General features: G+C 38.8%; 1 protein-coding gene across 1 annotated transcript in view; it reads right to left on the bottom strand.

The window, feature by feature from the left end:
- Positions 1-24348, bottom strand: part of LOC134800770 (KH domain-containing, RNA-binding, signal transduction-associated protein 2-like) — a 352308-nt gene extending 327960 nt beyond the window's left edge. The window contains exon 1 of the mRNA XM_063773318.1: positions 24326-24348. The gene's annotated coding sequence lies outside the window, so the exon portion shown is untranslated. The remainder of the gene's footprint in view (positions 1-24325) is intronic.
- Between the last annotated feature and the right edge of the window lie 1303 nt (positions 24349-25651).

Raw genomic sequence — 25651 nt, 5'->3', positions numbered from 1 at the left:
GTAGCCGTGAGCGTTATGTCAATGTTAAAACTGATGGTAGAGGCTCTTATGATCTGTTAATGAATAAATTACATTTTTAGGGTTCCGTACCCGAAGGGTGAAAACGGGACCCTATTACTAAGACTCCACTGTCCGTCTGTCTGTCTGTCACCAGGCTGACTCTCTTGAACCGTGATAGCTAGACAGTTGAAATTTTCACATATGAAGTATTGTGCCGCTATAACAACAAACACACTATAAAAACCGGGCAAGTGCGAGTCGGACTCGCGCACGAAGGGTTCCGTACCATAATGAAAAAAAATGCAAAAAAAAAAACGGAAAAAAATGCAAAAAAAAACGGTCACCCATCCAAGTATACTGACCACGCCCGACGTTGCTTAACTTTGGTCAAAAATCACGTTTGTTGTATGGGAGCCCCATTTAAATCTTTATATTATTCTGTTTTTAGTATTTGTTGTTATAGCGGCAAAAATACATCATCTGTGAAAATTTCAACTGTCTAGCTATCACGGTTCTTGAGATACAGCCAGGTGACAGACAGACGGACGGACGGACGGACGGACAGCGAAGTCTTAGTAATAGGGTCCCGTTTTACCTTTTGGGTACGGAACCCTAAAAAACGGAATTATGTCAACTTGTTACAAGCCCGAGTCTTTTGTAGAGACTGGAGTCCTTTTCAGAGAACTTTTGATTTTTTTACAAACAATTTCGAAATGCATCGTCTTTATGGAATAGGTACACAAATCATACAATAACGCTTAATTTATTTATTGTTATTTAGGCGAATCCTATAAAATTGTTCACGGAGTCTTTATTTGGAAGCTCGAGTCCTTTTGAGTTGGTCTTAAAAAGACTCGACTCGGGACTTAAAATACTCAGAAGTTTTTTAAGTGCCGAGTCTCGTAAAAACGAGCTGAGTTCTTATAAAATTCAGACTCTAAGAACTCCAGTTCCTACCAACACTAGCGGGCTCAGCACGGTTCCATTTTTATCGACTATCACTATGCGCGTCCCTTTCGCACTTACATACTTGTTAGAACGTGACAGGCATGGTGACAAGGGATAAAAACGCGACCGTGCTAAGCCGCCATGACTGACGATATATCACGCATACGGTTATAATGCCTGAGTATCATAAATGCCCCAAATAAAGCGTTCAAGAAATCTGTACGGTCTTTCTTTGCTGTTAGAATGAAGGATTCCTAGTATGTTTAAATTTAGTTTATATAAATTATTTATTGTATGTATTATGCGTATTAAGTATATTATATTAATTGTATGTAGTATATTATGTAGGTATATATATGTTTGTCGTTGCTTATGTACGTTAAATTATAGATTAGCTTTAGTGATTAGTAGCACCGCCTACAATCTCTCTGCTTTGCCATAAGGTTGACTGGTAGAGAATGCTTTTGGCATTAAGTCCGCCTTTTGTACGATAAGTTTTCTTTTGTGCAATAAAGTTTAAATAAATAAATATTATCCTTGTAATCGAAATAAAGCGTTTGCGAATAGCTGAAGTAGTTTAACCCCTCAATGGCTGAAGGGTTGAAGTATTTTTGGAGCAACTTATGCCCTTGTTGGCGCAGTGAGTCAGCTGAAACTTTAAGGACGCCGGTACTATTTAGTGTTAATGGAATTTTGATTAATTTCGTGTATTGGCTTTACACGGGTTTCACAAAGAAAAACATTTACACTCGTAAATTCGAAATATTTGCGCTTTGATACGCAAGGGCGAAAGGGCTGCTTTGCCCGCAGCGCCGGAGCAGATGCGCAGTCCGACTTGATATTGAAGCTCTGGATGGCTCCGACGCGCCGTCATATCTTCGCACTCCGCATCTGCTCCGGCGCTGCGGGCAAAGCAGCCCTTTCGCCCTTGCGTAACAAAGCGCAGGCACTAATGGGAGCCTTCGCAGCTTCGGCTTGCTGGTCGCCTTCGGCGACCAGCCTCAGCCGCTGCGGCTCCCATTGTGCTCTGCGCTTTGCTACGGCGGGCGAGGGCTGCTTCCCCTGCGCGCCTCCGGCTTTTGACATACACTTGTGACTGGCCATATGCCTATTACGTAATATTAAGCTCATTTATCAATATAAAACTTACATTTTAGCGGTGAAGGAAAGTTTCCGGGAGCTTCCTTGCCGGTCGTGCGTTTACGTTCCTGATTTTCATTGAAATCTCTAAAAATGGGAACTCGAAGCACTTGATTTCATAGTCTAATCTTTATCACATGTATCCACGTTTAAAATAATTGCTAAATAACTTAGTAAAAACAAAAGAATAACAAGAATTTGCTTAGGAAAACAAATATTGTAAGGTTATTTACGTTGACTTTGACAGGTATGGGCGAGGAGCCATTTAGGTATCGTTTTAAACCGTAAAATTCAAAAAGCATGAGGTAGTTAAAAGGTTACGATAATTAAATAATTAATCTCTTTTATATGTTTAGAAAACATTATTATAAAGGTAAACATGAAATACTTCAGTATGAACGCGATATTTGGAATCATAAAGGGAAAAATGTTAACTCAAACGTACTTTGGTTGTGCATGCGATTACGTAAATACGATTTAAAACTACCCTCATCAGCATTTTATTATTAAAATATGGATCTTAACATGTAGGACATAAGGGTTATGTAGTTGTGTAAGAGATTCATAGATGGCTCAGATTGAGAGCATCATGGTTAATCAAGAGTAAACCTTAAAGTATGAGGAATAGGGACTACATGCGGAAACATGTCATGAGTCGGTATTAAACGGTTCTATTAAATTATCAAACCGAAAATAAGCTTTAAGTCAAGTATGTAAGACTTATACTTTGATAGAGCGAGTGGGTATATTATGGGATGATGGGGTGTCGTCACCGCTGTCATTTTTGTCCTTGCCGAGGTCAAAAGTGACAGCACTGACGACAGGGTGAATGACCGAGGACAATGGGATGTCGTCACTAACGCCAAAAGTGACAGCACTGACGACATGGGTAATAGTATAAAAGGACTGATGGGGCCGGTCGCAAGTTAGTCTTTTACTGGCGTCCGGACCGACAACTGACTTTGGTTTTAATATAGTACGCGGAGATCATTGGTGGGGGATGGGAATATTCTGTCCAATTTTTTCTGAGTCGCTGGGTCTTTTCGAGATTAAGACGCAAGTCCCAAATCTCATAAGATAGCACTCGGAATTGTGTCTTTGTTTTGGCATAGCGGAAATATGTGTTTCCGTTATGATGAAACTTAGGCATCTTTGGTTAGAGTGTGCCCATTTTACCAATGATTTTCTAAAGGAGATTTTCAATAGAAATGTAGTTGTTTGGAAAGTGCTTACTTGTCCTAAATCTGTAAACTCCTAATTTTTATTTGATTCAAAACCAAATCAGTGCCTAGACATATAGTTTAGTCTAGCCTTTCATCCGCTATCCTAACGGTGACAAACAGCGGATGGAAGGAGGTCTAACTTGTTCCAAGATGAGGGTTGTCTTGGGGTCTGCTTTATATCAACATAGCAGACTTAAAACGTCTCCCTCCCTAGCTTTTCGATGTCCAACTGTAGATGAATAGCAAGGACGTCACGTGCGCGTCATCCGGGGTAACCTGGGCTTGCTTGAAATCTACAGTATTCGAAGGCTTTGTATCTATAGGTACATATAATAAAGCTGAAGAGGGTCGAAAGTCTGTACATGGAAGATATTTGAAAAAAAGTTGGCTGGGGATACTTAGAATTGATAACAGAACGCGTTCCAACAGTTTTTAGAATTTTTGTCTGTTTGTCTGTTTGTCTGTTTATCTGTTTATCTGTTTGTCTGTTTATTTGAACGCGCATCACGTGAAAACGGCTGAACGGATTTTGATGAAAACTTTACTAATCTGTCGAGAAAATCCCCGGCCAGGTTATAGGCTATAAAAATTCAACCCCTAAAAGGGGGGGTAGCCACAACACTCGATTGACTTAAGTTTGCCCCTGAATCGTATGGCGCTACTTAGGAAGGAGGGGCAAACTTTTTTCAAATATGTGTTAACACTATAGAGTAGCCTGGTAAACTAACAGATGACGCTGAATTTAATTCGATGTGACATAAATAAGCCACCGAGGAAGGATTTTGCCAAATTAACTCTAAGTTTAGAAGACCCCTCTTCTAACATTTCAATTAATCGTACGGATATCAACAAATTTAATTGAATAATTGTGTTGATTTAATAATACAACAAAATTAAACGACAGTAAATTAATTGCCCCTCATTGCACAGTGCCATCTTTTGGGGAGCTGAGTAAACATTAAGTAACCAAGAAAACTAAAAATGAGTTTACATAGTTACGTAGTGGTAAAATAAACACACATATCAACACGCGTATAATTGCATAAATTTATTTAAAATTATTTATTTTCTCCGTCATGAATTATACCTAATCGTAATTATATCGCATCCATATCAAATCCATATTCATACGTATCGCCTCCTTAAGCACTTAATAATGGCCACGAAGGTGGGTACTTTGAAAAAAAAAACATTGACCTCTGTCATTTGCAGTGCCGGATTTTCTTTTAAGCAAAATAAGCACTTGCTTAGGGCACCATTGTCTAGGGGCACCAAAAATTATCGAAAAATTTACGCGTTCGCTTCGCTCGCGTTTTCAATAACTTTCTAAGATATGATAAATGTGACATTCGGTTGGCGACTGCAGCAGCATTACTCTGCTGCAACGTTACTGCTGCAGGACTGTCAATTTTCGTGATAAAATAATGTGTCCACACTAAAATTAAAAATGTACACCTGTCTATCAAATTGCGTTTTTTTTTATACCGAAAAATTGTCGCGCTCGCTTCGCTCGCGTTTTCAATAACTTTCTAAGGTATGATAAAGGTGAAATTCGGGTGGCGACTGCAGCACCATTAGGTAATCTGTTGCAACGTTACTGGTGCGGCACTGTCAATTTTCGTGATAAAATGATGTGACTGATTTCCATACTAAAATTAAAAATGTACAACTGTCTATCAAAATGCGTTTTTTATATCAAAAAATTTTCGCGCTCGCTTCTCTCGCGTTTTCAATGACTTCCTAACATATCATAAAGGTGACATTCGGGTGGCGACTGCAGCACCATTAGGTAATCTATTGCAACGTTACTGGTGCGGCACTGTCAATTTTCGTGATAAAATGATGTGACGGATTTCCATACTAAAAGTAAAAATGTACAACTGTCTATCAAAATGCGTTTTTTTATATCGAAAAATTTTCACGCTCGCTTCGCTGGCGTTTTCAATCACTTTCTAAGATATGATAAAGGTGACATTCAGGTGGCGACTGCAGCAGCATTAGGTACTCTGTTGCAACGTTACTGCTGCGGCACTGTCAATTTTCGTGATAAAATGATGTGACTGATTTCCATACTAAAAGTAAAAATGTACAACTGTCTATCAAAATGCGTTTTTTCTATCAAAAAATTTTCGCGCTCGCTTCGCTCGCGTTTTCAATGACTTCCTAACATATGATAAAGGTGACATTCAATTTTCGTGACATAATGATGTGACTGATTTCCATACTAAAAGTAAACATGTACAACTGTCTATGTAATTGCGTTTTTTTAAATCGAAAAATTGTCGCGCTCGCTTCGCTCGCGTTTTCAATAACTTTCTAATATATAATAAAGGTGACATTCGGGTGGCGACTGCAACCGCATTAGGTACTCTGTTGCAACGTTACTGTTGCGGCACTGTAAATTTTCGTGATAAAATGATGTGACTGATTTCCGTACTAAAAGTAAAAATGTACAACTGTCCATCAAATTGCGTTTTTTTATATCGAAAAATTTTGGCGCTCGCTTCGCTCGCGTTTTCAATAACTTTCTAAGATATGATAAAGGTGATATTCGGTCAGGGACTGCAGCAGCATTACTCTGTTGCAACGTTACTGCTGCGACACTGTCAATTTTCGTGATAAAATGATGTGACTGATTTCCATACTAAAAGTAAAAATGTACAACTGTCTATCAAAATGCGTTTTTTATATCGAAAAATTTTCGCGCTCGCTTCGCTCGCGTTTTCAATGACTTTCTAACATATGATAAAGGTGACATTCAATTTTCGTGATATAATGATGTGACTGATTTCCATACTAAAAGTAAACATGTACAACTGTCTATCCAATTGCGTTTTCTTAAATCGAAAATTTGTCGCGCTCGCTTCGCTCGCGTTTTCAATAACTTTCTAACATCTGATAAAGGTGACATTCGGGAGGCGACTGCAGCAGCATTAGGTACTCTGTTGCAACGTTACTGCTGCGGCACTGTCAATTTTCGTGATAAAATGATGTGACTGATTTCCATACTAAAAGTAAAAATGTACAACTGTCTATCAAAATGCGTTTTTTATATCGAAAAATTTTCGCGCTCGCTTCGCTCGCGTTTTCAATGACTTTCTAACATATGATAAAGGTGACATTCCATTTTCGTGATATAATGATGTGACTGATTTCCATACTAAAAGTAAACATGTACAACTGTCTATCCAATTGCGTTTTCTTAAATCGAAAATTTGTCGCGCTCGCTTCGCTCGCGTTTTCAATAACTTTCTAACATATGATAATGGTGACATTCGGGTGGCGACTGCAGCAGCATTAGGTACTCTGTTGCAACGTTACTGCTGCGGCACTGTCAATTTTCGTGATAAAATGATGTGACTGATTTCCATACTAAAAGTAAAAATGTACAACTGTCTATCAAAATGCGTTTTTTATATCGAAAAATTTTCGCGCTCGCTTCGCTCGCGTTTTCAATGACTTTCTAACATATGATAAAGGTGACATTCAATTTTCGTGATATAATGATGTGACTGATTTCCATACTAAAAGTAAACATGTACAACTGTCTATCCAATTGCGTTTTTTTATATCGAAAAATTTTCGCGCTCGCTTCGCTCGCGGTTTCAATAACTTTCTGAGATATGATAAAGGTGACATTTAATGTTCGTGATATAATGATGTGACTGATTTCCATACTAAAAGTAAAAATGTACAACTGTCTATCAAAATGCGTTTTTTATATCGAAAAATTTTCGCGCTCGCTTCGCTCGCGTTTTCAATGACTTTCTAACATATGATAAAGGTGACATTCAATTTTCGTGATATAATGATGTGACTGATTTCCATACTAAAAGTAAACATGTTCGACTGTCTATCGAATTGCGTTTTTTTACATCGAAAAATTGTCGCGCTCATTCGCTCGCGTTTTCAGTGACTTTCTAACATATGATAAAGGTAGTGACCCAAAGGGCTCGAGCCTTTTAGCTCTTTTTTTAGGGCTCGCCTCATCTCTTGACGCCTAAAAGGCTAAAAGGCTATTTAGCTCTTTAGCCCCCGAGCCTAAATTTCTTCTATTTAAGAGCCTAGACTCTTGGGGCTTAATAAGGTAATTGTAAAATATTTTATCTGGACACAGTGGATACAGTCCTCTAGCATATCCATCTGTCAACTTTACTTCAAGTTCCGCCTCCAGGGGAGAGGGAGAGAAATTAGGATTAGAAATTAGCCGCTTACCGACACAGACCGAATTCCACGCGGGCGGAGCCGCGGGCACAGCTAGTTTTAAATATATTTATTTATACCAATTATATACACAATAGGGACCTGTCCTATCCATGTTGCATCCCTGCCTTTGTGCAAAACGCCATGGAGGGGGGCAATAACTCGAGTTGATAGGTTGCAATCTCGGAGTCACTCGCCGAATGCTTAGCTTATATCTAATAGGGACACACTTGCGTATATTCCAAAGTACCAGGGTCGATGGTAAGTACGAACTGTGCTTTGGTTATACTAAAGTAGGGACAGAGGATAGGGTTAATAGGGTAGAATCGCACACTATTACTAGGGAATTAGGGTTTCTTTAGAGATTTAGGGTCTAAAGATTGAAACGGTTGATATTTTTCCTCGTTTAAAACCTTCGAATATGGTTTCTTCATTATAAAATTATGTGGAGTTATCTGTTACTGCTAATGAACTTATAATTTATCTGGGTAAAAGAGTATTCTCTATCTTATTCTAATTTTATCTATTGAAATTCTGGTCGTCTGGAGTAGAGATGAAGTACTGAGTAACATAATCCGGTTTCCAAGGTATTTATAAAACAAATTCTAAAATATCAAATTGAGTTGCTAGGAAACGCAGTCTATTCTGAGATGGAATATCAAAGATTAGCTGTTTTAGGGAACCTTTGGCAAGACAAGAGTAAACCAGAGGATACTTTGAGTGGAATAATACTCATTTTGATATTCATAATTCGTTTTCAGTTTCATAGTAAATTTAGTACTTCGTTTATACTACTAAGAGACCAGAAATGCAGCTTATATTCTAGTTTGGGGAATGGAAATGGGATTAATATCCCTTAGCTTTTGAATGTAAAAAAGATTAATTTTGATGACTGATGAATATTTGGCACTTCTCTTCATAGTCATCTAGATACGCATAGGTTCCGAAGTGTTGGTAAAAGCCCGTCTGGCTAACAAGTTAGGGTAGGTGTTCCGACTAACCTTGTTGACTGGACTAGGAGCCTCCAGTCCTGCATCGAACGTGTGGGTAGCATCTTCGCAAGAAGCTGGTAGTTAATTATAATCTTGAAAGGATAGGGAGTAAATGGGCTTATCCCAGGAATGCTACTCATATGTTATCCCGGAGGCTTAATAGGTGTGGCAGGTTTTTATCAACAAATTTTTTAAACTCATTTTATCAAGAATATATTACTTTCTTAATATATACTGCATTACCATACCATTCTAATATTTTTAGCTATACCATTCATATTTTACCTTAGAACACGTTGAATATGCTGCGACAATAACTTAATAAAATATTCCTGAAAATTTTCTTTAATAACATAATAAAAAACATTCTCAGTAATAAAATCTCTATTTTATGAACTAGGTAATAATAAAATAAAACAGAGTCCAAAATTTAGCTAGTATTCATTAAAGAACTTAGGTTTCTGCGGTACATTTCGAGGGGTCCTAACTCTAGACTAGACGATCACGTGGCCAAATTTTCTGGAGATAATTTTCAGTAAGGAGGGGTTGAGCTTTAGTTTAAGTAATTTAAAGGGGGGAAGTTACACACTCTAGGGGTAGGACAGATAAGACCACGTGGATAGTGGGGTGCTCCGATTCGGATCTACCTTTGATTCGGATTTTGGTTAATTTAGGCTTTTTTTTAATATTTTTTTTTATTTTTACGTATGAATGAATATCTCATCGTTGTGCAATCTAGTGGGTGACTAACAACTAACAGAAAATAATTCAACTTTGTTCAATCTACCCTCTTTTACGCTCGCGGAACCTATCCTACTACTTCGTACAAATAGCTAGCAAATGAATCATTTTAGGTATTTTGACCATAGGGTATTTCAAATGTTGGTGTATCAAATTTAGGTGACATATCTTTTGGTATTTCAAACATTAGATATTTAGTCCAATAGGTATTTTAAGCTTAGGTAATTCGTAGGTAGGTGTTACTTGCTTAGGTATTTAAAATCATGAGGTATTTAGATTTTAGGTATTTTGAACGTAGGTTATTTAACGTTAGTTTTTTTAATTTTAGACATTGCAATACGTACCCCTTGAAAACGGCTAATCTCATGAAAAATGTTAAGTACCTAACTTGTCGCAAATTTTATGTTCTATAATTTTTACCTACATGTAAATAACATTGGAGCTATAGAAATCTTGATATTCGCGAAAAACCGATTTTCATGATCTTTGACCTTGAATAACTTCCGACGCGCACACGATATATGCGTTGACTTTTAAGAGAACCTTTAAAATGTCATTACGAAGGTGTATACGATTTTCCAGCTTATTATCTCTCATTCCGAGGTTGACCCCCTTTTTAGGGTTCCGTACCCAAAAGGTAAAACGGGACCCTATTACTAAGACTTCGCTGTCCGTCCGTCCGTCTGTCTGTCACCAGGCTGTATCTCACGAACCGTGATAGCTAGACAGTTGAAATTTTCACAGATGATGTATTTCTGTTGCCGATATAACAACAAATACTAAAAACAGAATAAAATAAAGATTTAAATGGGGCTCCCATACAACAAACGTGATTTTTGACCAAAGTTAAGCAACGTCGGGCGTGGCATCCAAGTACTGGGATGGGTGACCGTTTTTTTTTTGCATTTTTTTCCGTTTTTTTTTTCATTATGGTACGGAACCCTTCGTGCGCGAGTCAGACTCGCACTTGCCCGGTTTTTTTAGGCTTAAAATAACTGGCCTATTTCTGTAGTAAACTCTTTAACTGCTACGAAATACTACGTATATACGCTACGCCGTGGACCGTAGTAATGTAAGCCGACCACTGACTAACAGTCCGCCGGACGATATCGGCCGGTCAGTTGTTCGGAACTGTCAAATTTTTGTTCTGATAGGCCGATATCGTCCGGCGGACTGTTAGTCAGTGGTCGGCTTTAGATTATTTTGACTCATAGGTTTGACAGATCAAAGTGCAATTTTTACAGTTCGAATACGAGGCTGATTATGTTTTAACAATTTATTACGGAGGACAATTTGAACGTACATTATGACATCAATATGATGTCATTTAGACATCAATATCTGGTAGACCGAGCTTTGCTCGGAAAACATATAAAATCGCAAAAATGCGTGCTTTCCCAGAGATAAGACCTAGCTATATCGATTTATCTCCCCCAAAAACCCCCATATAGCAAATTTCATCGAAATCTTTAGAGCCGTTTCCGAGATCCCCGAAATATAAATAGACAAGAATTGGTCGTTTAAAGACTTTAAAGGTATTAGATTCGCGCGTGAATTTCGCTCATATACTTATCCGTTCATGTGTACAGTAGTGAGCGCGGTAATTTTTTTTATTACAAAGTAACCTGTTTTAATGGCTCCGGATTGTGTTTGTAAGAAAGGATACAATTCTAAATACAAGTTCAAGACAAAGGTATGAGTAATGCGAGTTTAAAACTTGTTTAAGTGGTAATAAATCTCTTCCATCAAAAGTTTTCGTCTACAGTTACACTCTGACGAAACTGGGTTTATAATCCCTTTTGAGAGGGGTTCCGTGAAGTAACTTTATTAAATTGTCTGTTATAGTACATTAAGATACAAGTGCGAAAAGGAAATTCGCAACGAGTGGCGATAAATTGAAACACTACCGAAGGGAGTGCGAATTACCTTTTCGCACGTGTATTGTACAACGTTTTACAGTACATATTATTATGGCCCTTTCAGGGCTCGGAACCGGTATTGAAATACCTGTTAATATCGTTCCAAAACCGTTATATTATTTCGTTCGTTAAAAAACCGGTTAATTGATGGAACGCGAACTAACAAATTACGTTCTCTCTCCTAACCGGTAAGAAGTGGGAACGGAACATTATGGTTCGCAGGGAACGATATAATGCCGGTTACTCTTGGCTTTCGGGGACTCTCGGTTAAACTCGTTTTCATACGTGAAAGAGATAGCAATACTTACTCGTTCTATCTCGCTTCGATATTTTCAATTTAACCGGTTAATTTCGTTCCTCGAGAACGATATATCAAGTTCTCTTTTTTTTTTTCGAACTGTCGGAACGGTTAGCGACTATGGAGTGCATATATGAACCCACACGCGACACGACGTCACCTTAAAATTACCTTCTCTTTGTATATCTCGTTATAATTAAATAGAAATAGAAGTAGAAAATATTTATTTGGCATAAAAACATACATTAGTTACAGCAAATTAAATAAGTACAAAAAAAACGTACACCAAATAGGATGCCGCTCAGCATAAGCAGTGCCTGTAAGACACGGCGCTGGTTTTCACATATATTACATGTATTCTATATTTTATATACAGTCAACAACCCTATTGGACTTTAACCTTATTGTGTAACCTGTAACCTTCTTTTTGTTTTCGCTTTGTTCTATTTGTTGCTGTAAGTTTTGTTGCGACAATAAATGACTTTTTATTTCTTTATTTTATTTAAATAAGAACGTATATGACATAAACCGTTATCTCAAAAGAACAGTTCTTTAACCGGTAACCGCAAACGGAAACGAAATCCTTTTCGTTCCCGGGCGAATGAACGAAACCGGTTTGACAAATGAGAACGGTTTCCGAGCCTTGGGCCCTTTAAATTATTGACATACAGCCTTCTACTACCTTCGTGCGCGCGTCCGAATCGCACTTGGCCGGTTTTTTTTTTGTTCACATCACTTCAGGCGCTTAACCATATCCACCGTAAGAATATTGTATCTTAAGTTTAAAAATTAACTTAACCTGTAATAAATATTTTCCATTAAAAGTTTTCGTCTACACTCTGCCGACACTGGGCTTATATAATCCCTCTTGAGAAGGGTTTCGGTAACTTTATTAAATTTTATATTTACTTTATAGGAAAATCTTACACGAATCAAGTAACATCACAGTAAGCTTAACAAAAGCATGTACACACCGGATTAGAGTCTACAAGACCGTGATAAGACCGATCTTGGTATATGGATGCGAAGCTTGAACGTTAACCCTGAAGGAGGAAAACAAGCTCTTGGTGGCAGAGAGGAAGATCTTTAGAAAGATCCTGGGCCCTACAAGACGTGAGGATGGCTCTTGGAGAGTGAGGAGGAACCTGGAGGTGGAAGAACTGGTGGGCGAGCCCAACATCATCGGCGAGAGCAAAGCTGCTCGACTTCGCCGGCTCGGCCATGTGGAGAGGATGGGAGAGGATCGTGCGGCCAAAAGAGCTTATCTGGGGCGACCAACTGGGAGACGTCCGGTCGGAAGGCCTAGGTACCGATGGATCGATGAGGTCCAGAAAGACCTGTGTGGCATACAAGCGGCGGAATGGCGTCAGATCGTGCAGGATAGGAACGAATGGCGAAATCTAGTGTCGGAGGCCAAGATCCACTTCGGGTCGCTGAGCCAGCGAAGTAAAGTAGTAAAGTAAGTACACACCGGATGCGTGTGCGTAGATAATTGTAATATACAGATCCTCATGAGAGACGGCACACCGCTTGCGTGATGTGTGCGTGCACTGCTTTAATACTTAGCACACGCGCACGTGCACGTCCATGCACACACAGACGCAGACCTTTAGGCACGTGGTTTTAATAACGATAGAGGTATTATATATTATACATATTTCATTACATAGAATTCAACGTGCAAAGAAAATATTTCTAATACTTTTATTTGTGAGGTAGTTCTGAAGATGGAATCAAATATGATAAGGTTTTTAGAGTAATTGGAATTACCCGAATATCCCTTTATATAACTACAATCTTAACTGACCATTGATTTAAAAAAAACCGGACAAGTGCGAGTCGGACTCGCCCACCGAGGGTTCCGTACTTTTTAGTATTTGTTCTTATAGCGGCAACAGAAATACATCATCTGTGAAAATTTCAACTGCCTAGCTGTCACGGTTCATGAGATACAGCCTGGTGACAGACGGACGGACGGACAGTGGAGTCTTAGTAATAGGGTCCCGTTTTTACCCTTTGGGTACGGAACCCTAAAAAGTTAAACCAATAGGTCTATTGTAGAGGGTGCAGACCGGGGTTCAGGCAGACCGAAAAGGAGATGGCGGGACGACTTGGACGCATTCTACCCCAAATGGTGGGAAAATGCCGATGACAGGGTCGAGTGGAGAAAATGAGGAGGGAGGAGGAGGGAGGCCTTTGCCCATCAGTGGGACACCAAAGTAGGTTAATTAAAAAAAGCGGCCAAGTGCGAGTCGGACTCGCGTTTCTAGGGTTCCGTACATAAGTCCGACTCACGCTAGTCACGCTTGACTGCACATTTGTAATAGGTTTTCCTGTCATCTATAGGTATAGTGGCTGAACCTAACATCATGGGAGAGACTAAAGCTCACAGACTCCGTTGGTTGGGCCACCTTGAGAGAATGGATGAAGATCGGAACGTGAAAAGAGCATACCTGGGCCGTCCAGAGGGAGACGTCCTATCGGACGCCCCAGATATCGCTGGTGCGACATGGTGGAGGCGGACCTGCGCGAACTTCGAGTCAGCAATTGGCGAGAGGTCGCACAGGACCGAAAAAAGTGGCGCTCTCTTGTGTCGGAGGCCAAGTCTCATTTTGGGTCGCTGAGCCAACGGAGTAAGTAAGTATAGGTAAAGAGCTATTTTGTGTATTTTTTTCAAAATTTTAGACCCAGTAGTTTCGGAGATAAAGGGGGGGGGGAATGGGGGGGCTATTTTCTAAAATAACTTCGAACCTATGAATTGTAAAATTATAAAAAAACATGTCCATCTTTGGGTCACTAATTAACATATGTGTACCAAATTTCAACTTAATTGGTCCAGTAGTTTCCGAGAAAATAGGCTGTGACAGACGGACAGACAGACAGACGCACGAGTGATCCTATAAGGGTTCCGTTTTTTTCCTTTTGAGGTACGGAACCCTAAAAACAATAGGTATCTAATCAAGGTTTCATTTGTAAAGTTGGAATACACCCCCGTGTTCCCGCCTCCAATTAAATATTAATGACGTAAGGAACCTCAAAAGACATTTTTGAGCTAGCCTAATTAAAACTTAGCTCATCAAATATGGAACACGGGTAAACTAGTGTTGTGGGTGTTGATTAATAATGAGGTTTTAAGAGTTACGAGAAACCACCGCCAAAAAGCCGCTCCCATATAATCGAAGTATATGTATGATGATTTTTTTTAGCAACCTCTTGTCTGTGTATGATATTTAAGGCCAAATTTTTAGACATCTATCTTTTGCATTTTTTTCGAGAATTATTTTCTTACTTTATATAGCACAACCGACCTTTGAACACGATGTTTGACCACCACACACATATGAAAGCTAAAGGATTTATTTTCACCTTATTATTGAATATATAGAATACCTACTTCAAAAAATTCGGCAAAAAAATCACGTTTGGTGTATGGGAGCCCCACTTAAATATTTATTTTATTTTGTTTTAAGTATTTGCTGTTATAGCGGCAACAGAAATACATAATCTGCGAATATTTCAACTGTCTAGCTATCACGGTTCATGAGATACAGCCTGGTGACAGACAGACGGACGGACAGACGGACAGTGGAGTCTTAGTAATAGTGTCCCGTTTTACCCTTTGGGTACGGAACCCTAAAAAGGTTTCAAGCTTATTTATTTCAAAATCAAAATCAAAATCAAAAATCAAAATATACTTTATTCATGTAGGCCTAGCAACAAGCTCTTATGAATCGTAATTAATCTTAATCTAATTATCAGAGCAATTTATTTATGTTAATATTATTCCATAATAAAATTGGATTATTATACATATCAAATTTAACACTAAGAATTTCACAAAAGGATCGTCAAACATTAAAAAGATTGTATAAAAAAATACTAGTCTAGAATTTCTAGAATAAAATCTAAATGTCAAAAAAAAAGCATAAGTAACAAAAGAAGTAGATAGTATTACATAGGAATATCCATTTCCTCGTCAATAATCAAATAGACCTAATAAATAAATAATCATTTCGAATAACAATTAATCCCACGTTGTAATATCATTCATGTAGTCTTGTGTGGTATAATAAGCTTTAGAAATAAGTTTACGCTTTACATAATTCTTAAATTTATTAATAGATAATCCAGTAATATGGTTTGGAAGTTTATTATAAAATCTTACACAACTACCCATGAATGATTTTTTAATTTTATGGAGCCGAGTGAAGGGCACTGCGAGCTTATGTTTATTTCTAGTATTAAAATTATGAATTTCACAATTTTTCCTAAAATTTACAATATTTTTATGTACATACAGAATATTCTCATAAATGTATTGACAGTGCACTGTCATTATGTCAATTTCCTTAAATTTATCTCTAAGTGAGTCTCTATGGTTCATTTTGTATATTGCTCGAATAGCCCTCTTCTGCAGAACAAAAATGGTATTTATCTCTGAAGCACCGCCCCACAGTAAAATACCATATGCCATAATGCTATGGAAGTAACTACAATATACTAATCGAGCTGTTTTCACATCAGTTAACTGACGGATTTTGCTCACTGCAAAAGCTGCAGAGCTCAGTCTATTCGAAAGAGTAGCAATATGGGGACCCCACTGGAGTTTAGAATCTAAAGAAAAACTGTACTATCAACTAATTCCAATTCCTCATCCTTCACAATGACACTTGTTTGCACATGCCTTACGTTACTACTAGTGACAAACTTAATACATTTAGTGTTTTTCTCATTTAACAATAAATTATTAACATTGAACCAATTTACTACTTTTGAAATGGCATTGTTTACATCATTGTAAGCTTGTTGCTGTCGTTTGACTTTGAAAATAGGTGAGGTGTCGTCTGCAAACAATACTATATCATGGTGGGTCTTAACAAGGAATGGCAAGTCATTTATATAGATAAGGAACAGGAAAGGCCCCCATAATTGACCCCTGTGGTACACCCATAGAGACCAATGACCCAGTGATCGCTGTCCATTCACATTGACCCTTTGTATTCTACCATTTAAGTAGGACTTAAGTAAATTCAGTGCCGATCCTCTAACTCCGTAATAATGAAGTTTCCTGATTAATGTTTCATGATAAACACAGTCGAAGGCCTTAGATAAATCACAGAAGACACCTAAAGCATCTCGTGACTCCTCCCAGGCATCGAAAATATGCTTAATTAGCTCAACACCAGCATCGGTTGTTGAGCGACCCCGTGTAAAACCAAACTGCTTATTATGCATCAAATTATTAACGTTAAAATGTCGTACTAATTGAGAAAGAACTAATTTTTCAAAAATCTTGCTAAATGTTGGTAGCACAGATATCGGTCTAAAGTTAGTGGGGTCAGAGCTGCTACCAGATTTAAATAAAGGAATTACTTTACTATGTTTCATTAGATCAGGAAACTCGCCGCAATCAACACTGTTGTTAAATATAACTACCAAGTCAGGCGCTACAATTTCTACTAAGGATTTGACAGCATGGACAGAGACTCCCCAGAGGTCATTAATTTTTTTGACACTAATTGATTTTAACGCCTTTATTAAATCTGAGGTACAAACATGTTCAAAATGAAGGTCTCCACAACACTCTGGAGCGTTATGTTTTAATAATGTAACAGCAGATGAGGGTGATGAATTTAAATCCTTAGTTGTGGATACTGGTACCTCGGTGAAAAATTTTTCAAATTCTGTAGCTACTTCTAAATTGGAATCTATTTTCTCGACCGCACGCTTATGAATCCTCACTAAATATAAAACGACATTTAATTATCCGCCAGTTATTTAAATTTCCTCCCACCGTTCACCCGTGAAACGAAATCCGGAAAACATATTCATCAAAACCCGAACACGATCTGATTGTCGGATATTCCGGGATCTAATATTTCATTAAGTTTCTTTGGCTTCGGCAGACTTGAAAAGACGGGCTTTTACTTAAGTTTATTATCAATGCAAAGATTATTTCAACAGATTTACTAGTGTTAATATGTAATATATTTGCAAAAGTTTATTTTCACCACACCAGCTCGTAAAGTATTATTATTTAATTAGCAATATGGTCCCGCATTTACCCTCTGGGTACGGAACCCTAAAACTGTTGAGAAAGATGACGAAAGTGTTAATATATAGTTATTTGTTTTACTTAAATTTACTTTTAATGTTAATGTTAAGTTGACGATCTTTTAGTGAAAGCCTTTTTTATCTGTTGTGTAAAATACTGTCTTTTTCTTTAAGAAATAAATATATCTAATCTAATCTAATCTTAGCCCAATGTTGTTGAACCGCTCGTGCTAATACCCAAGGATGCGACAGTGGTTTGAAAAGTGGAATCTTGAGCGTTGCAAGGGTGGCACGAGGGTTAAACCAATTTTACCACGGAGTGAAATACTAAAAAGTCAGCACACCCGAAGAAAATAGTAACTAAATTAAATATTTTTTTTGTTTCACTCGGTGGCAAGATTTGTTTAGCCCTCGTGCCTTTAAATCCTTAAAACACTTAAAAATTAATTTAAATAAATGTTAGAGTTTAACTTTGAGATTGTTCTTTTACAAAAAATACATATTTAAGTACTTAGGTTATATATATAGCCTAGGTACCAACCTTTACCTGCTAGACCTTCATTTATCTCGACCCTACTCTAACCGTCCAGACGTGTACTTTTCCATTCCATCTAAACCTGTAAAACATTTTCAAACAAAAGGGCCACTATTTATAGACTTTGCAAAATGTTATGTTATTTCCACTCAGAACCTACGAGTATTAGAAAAAAACCGGCTAAGTGCGAGTCGGACTCGCGCACGAAGGTTCCCGTACCATTACGCAAAAAACGGCAATAAAATCACATTTGTTGTATGGGAGCCCCACTTAAATATTTATTTTATTCTGTTTTCAGTGGGTTCCCCTCTTCTGGCATAATATTGTTTGTCAGAAATACACTTCGCATAACATGTATCGCAGAAACACTTGTAGTAGAATGATAACTGGGCATAAATATTACTTTGCATTATTATTACTAAGCACACAATACATTTTGCAGCATATTATTTAGCAGAAGATTACTTTTGCAGACCTTGGTTTAGCATAATTTTATGTACCATAATCATCCTGCAGCATACTTTAATTATGGCATAATGTTTTTCTACTTGCAGAAAAGTGGATTACGTTAAGTAAGAACTGTGACCCCCAAACAAAATATGCCAGATAAGAAGATTATGTTAGGTTGTAACTGCGGCCTCCTGTATAAAACGAACGGCTCCCAGAAAAGTGGGTTAGGTTAGGTTAGAACTGCGACCTCATACAAAACGAACGGCCACCAGAAAAGTAACGTGGGTTAGGTTAGAACTGCGACCTCATACAAAACGAACGGCCACAAGAAAAGTGGGTTAGGTTAGGTTAGGTTATCTGATTAACTTTAATGCATCTTGATAACTTTATGCTACCTAAATATTATGCAATACATTTATCTGCGAAATTAATAAGTACTCGTTTAAAAGACTATTATGATCATCAACAGTATGTCAAAATATGGTTCTGGATTTTAAAACTCTGCGACATGATTGTATGCTAATTCTGCCAAACGGGTAATTCTGCCAAACGACATTTCTGACAAGTAACATTATGCAATACAAAAATATGTCAAAAATCTTTCTGCAACACATTAGTAAACCGTTATTATTTAGTATATATGTTGTTATAGCGGCACCAGAAATACATCATCTGTGAAAATTTCAACTGTCTAGCTATCACGGTTCATGAGATACAGCCTGGTGACAGACGAACGGATAGACAGACGGACAGAGGAGTCTTAGTAACAGGGCCCCGTTTTTACCCTTCGCGTACGGAACCCTAAAAAGTATAATTCATTGATTTACGTACAACTTTTCTTACTATCAATAAAAGAGCTCATGATGTTTATTAAATAAAACATAAATAAATAAAAAATCAAGTCTTGATTTCAGTACCTATTGCACTTATTTAAAATAGGTACGGTCGAGGAGTTTAATTTCAATACAATTTCGTACCTTTCCTAGGTTCCTAGCGACTTTCATATTGATTGTCACAGTGACAAGGTACGATATGGTACTAAAATTAAATTCTTTCACTGTACGATTATCCTTTTAAAATAATTCAGCACGCAATTTATCATTTTAAGCATCGCACTTCATCATCATCATCATTATCATCATCACACTTACTGAAGCGACGTCACAACTGCACAACTGATAAATACGTAAAGCCAGCAGATATTGCTAAGCGTGCCAGGTGTTCAAAATGATCTTGACGCGACTTTATTGTTAAAAGAATAAGAGCGTGTCAACCCACAGTGTAAAGGTAGCCTTACTGTGTAGTTGTACCGCTTATCTTAGGAAGCTGTTCTTTTACTACAGGAAGCACTTCTTATTTTTTTTGTGAATTATTTAAAATCTTTTGTCGATTTTTTTTTTATTGACCATGGTGTCCACACCTGCAGCTAGCGCTGGTGGCCTAGCGGTAAGAGCGTGCGACTTTCAATCCGGAGGTCGCGGGTTCGAACCCCGGCTCGTACCAATGAGTTTTTCGGAACTTATGTACGAAATGTCATTTGATATTTGCCAGTCGCTTTTCGGTGAAGGAAAACATCGTGAGGAAACCGGACTAATCCCAATAAGGCCTAGTTTCCCCTCTGGGTTGGAAGGTCAGATGGCAGTCGCTTTCGTAAAAACTAGTGCCTACGTCAAATCATGGGATTAGTTGTCAAGCGGACCCCAGGCTCCCATGAGCCGTGGCAAAATGCCGGGATAACGCGAGGAAGAAGAGAATAAGAGCGTGTCAAGGTAATTTTGAACACGTCGCCCGCTTAGCAACTTCTGCTGCATGTACGCAATGCCTTGCTGTTCAATTTGTTTAATTAATTGCACTCTGTTAATTAAGGTTAAGTTAAACAAATTGTTTTATGGCACTGAACCTGACTCCTCGATTCAATTTTTGATTGAATTGCCAGCGTCCTCGGCACCATGCCAAAGGGGCCCAATTTCTTAGATGTATTTTAATTTCATTTAGTATTAGTTTTTAGTTTTAACTTAGTTTTATTTCATAGATAAATTAGTTTGTTTTTCTTTTTAATGTATCTACCTGAAACTGAAAATAAACTCCATTTGCGATTGTACTAAAAATATACGCTGATGATTAGGTACATAGATAAAAAAATAAATTTGCCACTATCTCAAAAAAAAGGTACACATTTGAAAAAACAATAATTGGAAAAAAAAAACGAAAATATATTTGCCACTATAGGTACTGTCATGTCATAAAAAGTATCTTTAAATCAATAATTATATCACACCTCAAAAATGCATGCACTTATCTTAATATAAGTGCACTTATTGTACACTTATTGTGTAATATTATACAAATAAATTAAGTACCTAAACACACACTAAGAAAACAATTACGTAAACGCAAATTCATTAACCCCTATGTAAAAAAACTACAGTGTCCAAAAACTTTCCACCTCAAATATAAGTACGTGAATATACAATACAATACAAAAATGGGAAAACTCATTTATTGTAAAATAAGTGTTATAAAATGAATACAAAACTAAAATTAAGTACAACTAAAAACTAAAGCTAAAAACTAAAAATATTTATCAAAACTTTGCGCCCTTGGTAAGGTGCCCATCACGCAGGCAGCGTTCCCGCGCTGGATTGCTATGGCCAATCTTTGCGCGAGAAAGCTGCCCGCGCGAGGGTCACCTGTGGCCTGCCTTAGGCGTTTGCTGAGCTCCTTGTGGAGCCCCCGAGCCCCCCTACCCCACGGACCTAGAGTCTCGACGCCGAAGGCTACAAATTCGTAGTGTGCGCCGAGACAACTATATTTATTAACCTTGGAACGTTCTCGGACGTCAGCCGCCGCCCCGGCCTGTTTACTGGTGGCTGAAATGTAGGACGCCGCCAGCGTGTCTGCGCAGGTGGCGTCCCACACCAGCGCGCGGCCCAACCGCCAGGGGATCAACGACATCCCGTCGGGGCGCTTGCCGTCATCCCTTGCGATCTGGGGCTCCAGAGCCGCAGGGACGTCGGCGCTGACGAGCGCTCTCCTCAGGATGTCGTTAAGCGCGGCATGACGGGATAGGCGGCCGGCGCCCGAGGAGCAGGCGAGTCCGTGGTGGCCAAGGCGATTAACAGGGGCCCCACAAGAGGCGCAGCTATGGTCTACACATACATCGGCCCCGACCCGGAGTCCGATGGCAATTCTTAGTGTGTTTGGCTCTATGAATGTGCCGGTGTGGGGTGATGGGTAGGCGTGTAGCCATTGTCCAGACTCTGGTCTGGACACAGCTAAGAGCCTTGCGCGGTCCCTTCCCGACGAACTGTCAACTAGGGATTTCATGACGGCGGTGCAGGCCAAGTTGTCCCAGGCCCTTTGCCTCTCGGGTCTAGGTGGCACATCTCGCAGTTTGGCTAGCCAGGCATTCCTGGCCTCATCCAAGCACGCGATCTCGCAGTTTGTTGTTTTAAGGATTTTACCTGCGAGATCAGACGTGCTATGGATTGAGGACAAGAATGCCGGCAGAGCAACACTCGATATTTTGCGTGTTCCTAAACCGCCAAACCTAATGGGCAAAGAAGCCTGGGTCCAAGCTGGTTCGTTAAAACGGACATTCAAAATCGATTCCAGTTGTGACTTTAGGAGACTATCGATAGGTTGGACTAAATTAGCGACTTTCCAGATAGGGCAGCAACGGAGCAAGTACGTAAATTTGGGAACCAACAAACAAAACTTTAAAATAAATAAGGCTGAATGGCTACTAATTTTGATTAAGCGGTCTGAATTAACACGAAATTTAGAAATAGATTTGGCCAAAACAGACGGAATAGCTTCATCGAAAATGGGGGAACCGAGAAGGTGGAGATTATCTTTGGATAAGATTTTAATGTTTGGGGCTAAACTTGAAAAACTTTGAAGTACCTGGGGTGCTAAAGAAGGTTCTAAGTTTTCGGAAATGTACAATTCACATTTGTCGAAGTTAAGTTTCAGGCCGATCTCGCTAAATTTCTGTATAACTAGGGATAAGTCTGCCAGGACCGATTGTGAGTCTCCGCCGATGGTGCCGTCGTCCAGGTACCAAACATTCAGTTTGGACGTGAGACTATGGATAGCTGAATTGATGGCCAGACTGAATATGGCGGGGCCCAGAGGATCGCCCTGCTGGCAACCCACGGCAGAGAGAATTTCGTTACCCTTGTGAACTAATTTGGACGGACTATGATAACATTGGAGTAAAAGGTTATAAATTTCAGGTACATGAATTTTGATTACACTAAGTAGGGTATCTCTGTTGACAGAGTTGAAGGCGTTTTTGACATCTATTTTTAAGAGAACCTCACATGAGTCTGTTTGGACAAATGTGCGTACGGCATGGACTGCGGCCTCACAGCCCCCGCGAGTGCCGAAACCAACCTGCACAGGCTCGAAGAGTTTTTGTAGTTTAGCTCGAGTATGTCGCACGCACACTTTGGCTGCTAACCGCCGGAATGTGGAACCAACAGCAATTGGGCGCACGCCACCGTCCTTCTTTGAAAGGGCTATGAGGTTGGCTCCATAAATAACGGCAGTCACGTCTTGGCAGACATCCCCTAGAAGCATAAGATTTATCAGTCTGGTAATACTATCAGTTAGCAACTCGCCAGATATTCCAGTGCAGTGACTAGTGAGGTCTAGTAGATGTTGGGCGGATATACCATCTAAGCCTGAAGCCGACCCTTTTGTGAAGGATGCAAGAGCCGACATTACATCTTCCGGTGAGGCGTGCAGACAAGCTGAAGGATCTGAGGGAGTGTCGGCAAAGATAGGGGTGGAAGGGCCTACAGGGTGCTTAGCCTGCAATGCAGCCACTGATTCTGGGGTGTCTGGTGCGAGTGTGTCATTTGAGAAAAGGAGCCGCGCCGCTCCTTTTAGGTCGCCGTCATGAACTTTGTCTTCCACTTTTTTGCATAAATCATAATTATTGTTACTTCGATCCCGGGGTGGTCGAGTGGTTGGAGGCAGGTTAGGCGCAAGAATATTATTTTTAATTTTCTGAGTGAGGCTAATTTTGTCGTTATTGTCAGAAACATATAAAATTTTAAACGAAAAGGTTAAAAGGTCACGCCAGGAATCTAAGTTATTGTCTTTCAAACAGTTGTTTATTGTGGCGGTTAGTGCTTCAGCCACTGCGGGCCTAGCACCACGCGGTATGCGCTTTATTAAGGGCGTTGACAGTTTAAGTTTGCCGAGAAGAGTTTGGAGTGGGATTTCTGGCTGAGGTAGTGATGTAGATGAGCAGTGGGTGTTTTGTGGACTCAGAGCGGGTGGGGCGGGGTACACGCGAACATGGTGAATGCGAGACTGATGTATGTGTAGGCCTTTTGTTGTTGAGAAAGTCTTTTTACATACGCAGCATTCCATTGGTTAGTGTTGGGCTGCTGTTAGTTCACAGATGATTAAAAGCTACAAAAAAATACTTAAAATACTTAATACAAATATTCTTTATTGCTCACCAATATGAAAAAGAACATGATATACAAATAACATAACAAATAAATAATATGATATACAAATAAATAAGCATAACTTAAACTATGGTAGACAACAGGAATATTAGGTATTGTCACTAATTTTGTGTGTAATAATAATAATGGCAAACCATTAAAAACACCTGTACCTATAAATAAATACGCAAAAATCTTAATTCATAAACGCGAGTGTATTGTGTAGGTAATCTTAATACATACTTATATAAAAAAATTAAACGACCAAAAAAATATTTTTTTTCCTAACCTACTTTGGTGTCCCACTGCTGGGCAAAGGCCAAAAAATATTTAATACTACTTATAAAAAAATACCTGTATAATATATCCCAGCAACTTCGCAGTTCTACTCGTAGTTACCACCTCAAATTCAAACCACACACTTCACAACACACAACTACGTTTTACTCCGCGATGTTTTCCGGTCGCCGCTCGACGTCCGTCCGCGAGCACGGCTGGACACTGACTGGTGAAGCGGTGCGCGCAGGTGGACCAGTGTAGATCGACCCTTAACACAGTCAGTGCTTGCGCGAGCTACGCGCTACGTTCGTGCCAAGCATTTTCCGCTTCGTGGCGAAAAGCGCCTACGAAGAGTGAACTAGTGTCCAAGCGAAATTGGATTTTTTAACGAAACCAAAATCATTAATGTCGTAGGTAATTCGAGTCTTTTTAAATTGGATAAAATCTAGTTGGATTTATTGGATTGGAGTCTTCTTAGTGTTAAATTTTGTTTTTATTTTGTCTGAGATAAGATAATAAAGCTACTTAAAAAATTATCAAAATTTTACTTTTTGTTATAGGTTTACAGTTGATACGATGCCGGACAGATATCATTAAGATTTTTTTGAAAATAAGTCTAGATGGTTAGAAATTGCTACTTTAAAAACTCTGAAAACTGCAATTTTTATCTCACTTGTATCTATCTCACAGGCAACGGAAGCGTAATATAATGACAGCTAACATATAATTCCATACATTACAACCGTATCTATGTAGCGAGTAGCCACCGTGCCGTGCTCCATATGCATCTGTACGGTTACCATCACTTTGTCACTGACATAAACGCCGTCGAGAACGTAATTTACTTTCTATACATCTCGCTCGCACTCGTATATTAGTGCAAACGGGATGTATAGAAAGTAAATTACGTTCTCGACGGCGTTTATGTCAGTGACAAACTGATGGTAACCGTACTGGTATGTATTGGCCTTCACACTGGTTCTGAGTCAAACGTTAGCTAAGCATAATGAATAGCGCCCAAACCCTTACACTACCAAACTCAAAACGTAATATCAACCTGATGAAATATGTGAAAAATGACCATAATACAATTGCATTAAGGTTAAAAATCAAATGCATTACACTGCTTATAGGATTTGAACACCTAAAAATGTTAGCCAATCTTGGATTCAATATACTTATTGGTTGTAAAATAATTATTTTTTTTTAAATTATTTAAAGGACGTTCAGGAATCAAACCTTTTTGGGAGCTCATTATTTATACAGGGAGCGTCTGTATTGGTTTGTAGAGGCTGTTTTATTTCTGTAGATTTGATTACTTTAAGGACGAAAAAGGTTGAAGGATACAGGATACCTGGATACCTACATGTTTCGCCGGCGAACCTTAGTACCTGTTTCAAG

This window comes from Cydia splendana, chromosome 20, assembly GCF_910591565.1.
Source record: "Cydia splendana chromosome 20, ilCydSple1.2, whole genome shotgun sequence".
Classification (NCBI taxonomy): Eukaryota; Metazoa; Arthropoda; class Insecta; order Lepidoptera; family Tortricidae; genus Cydia; species Cydia splendana.
This window is presented reverse-complemented; position numbering and strand designations above follow the sequence as displayed.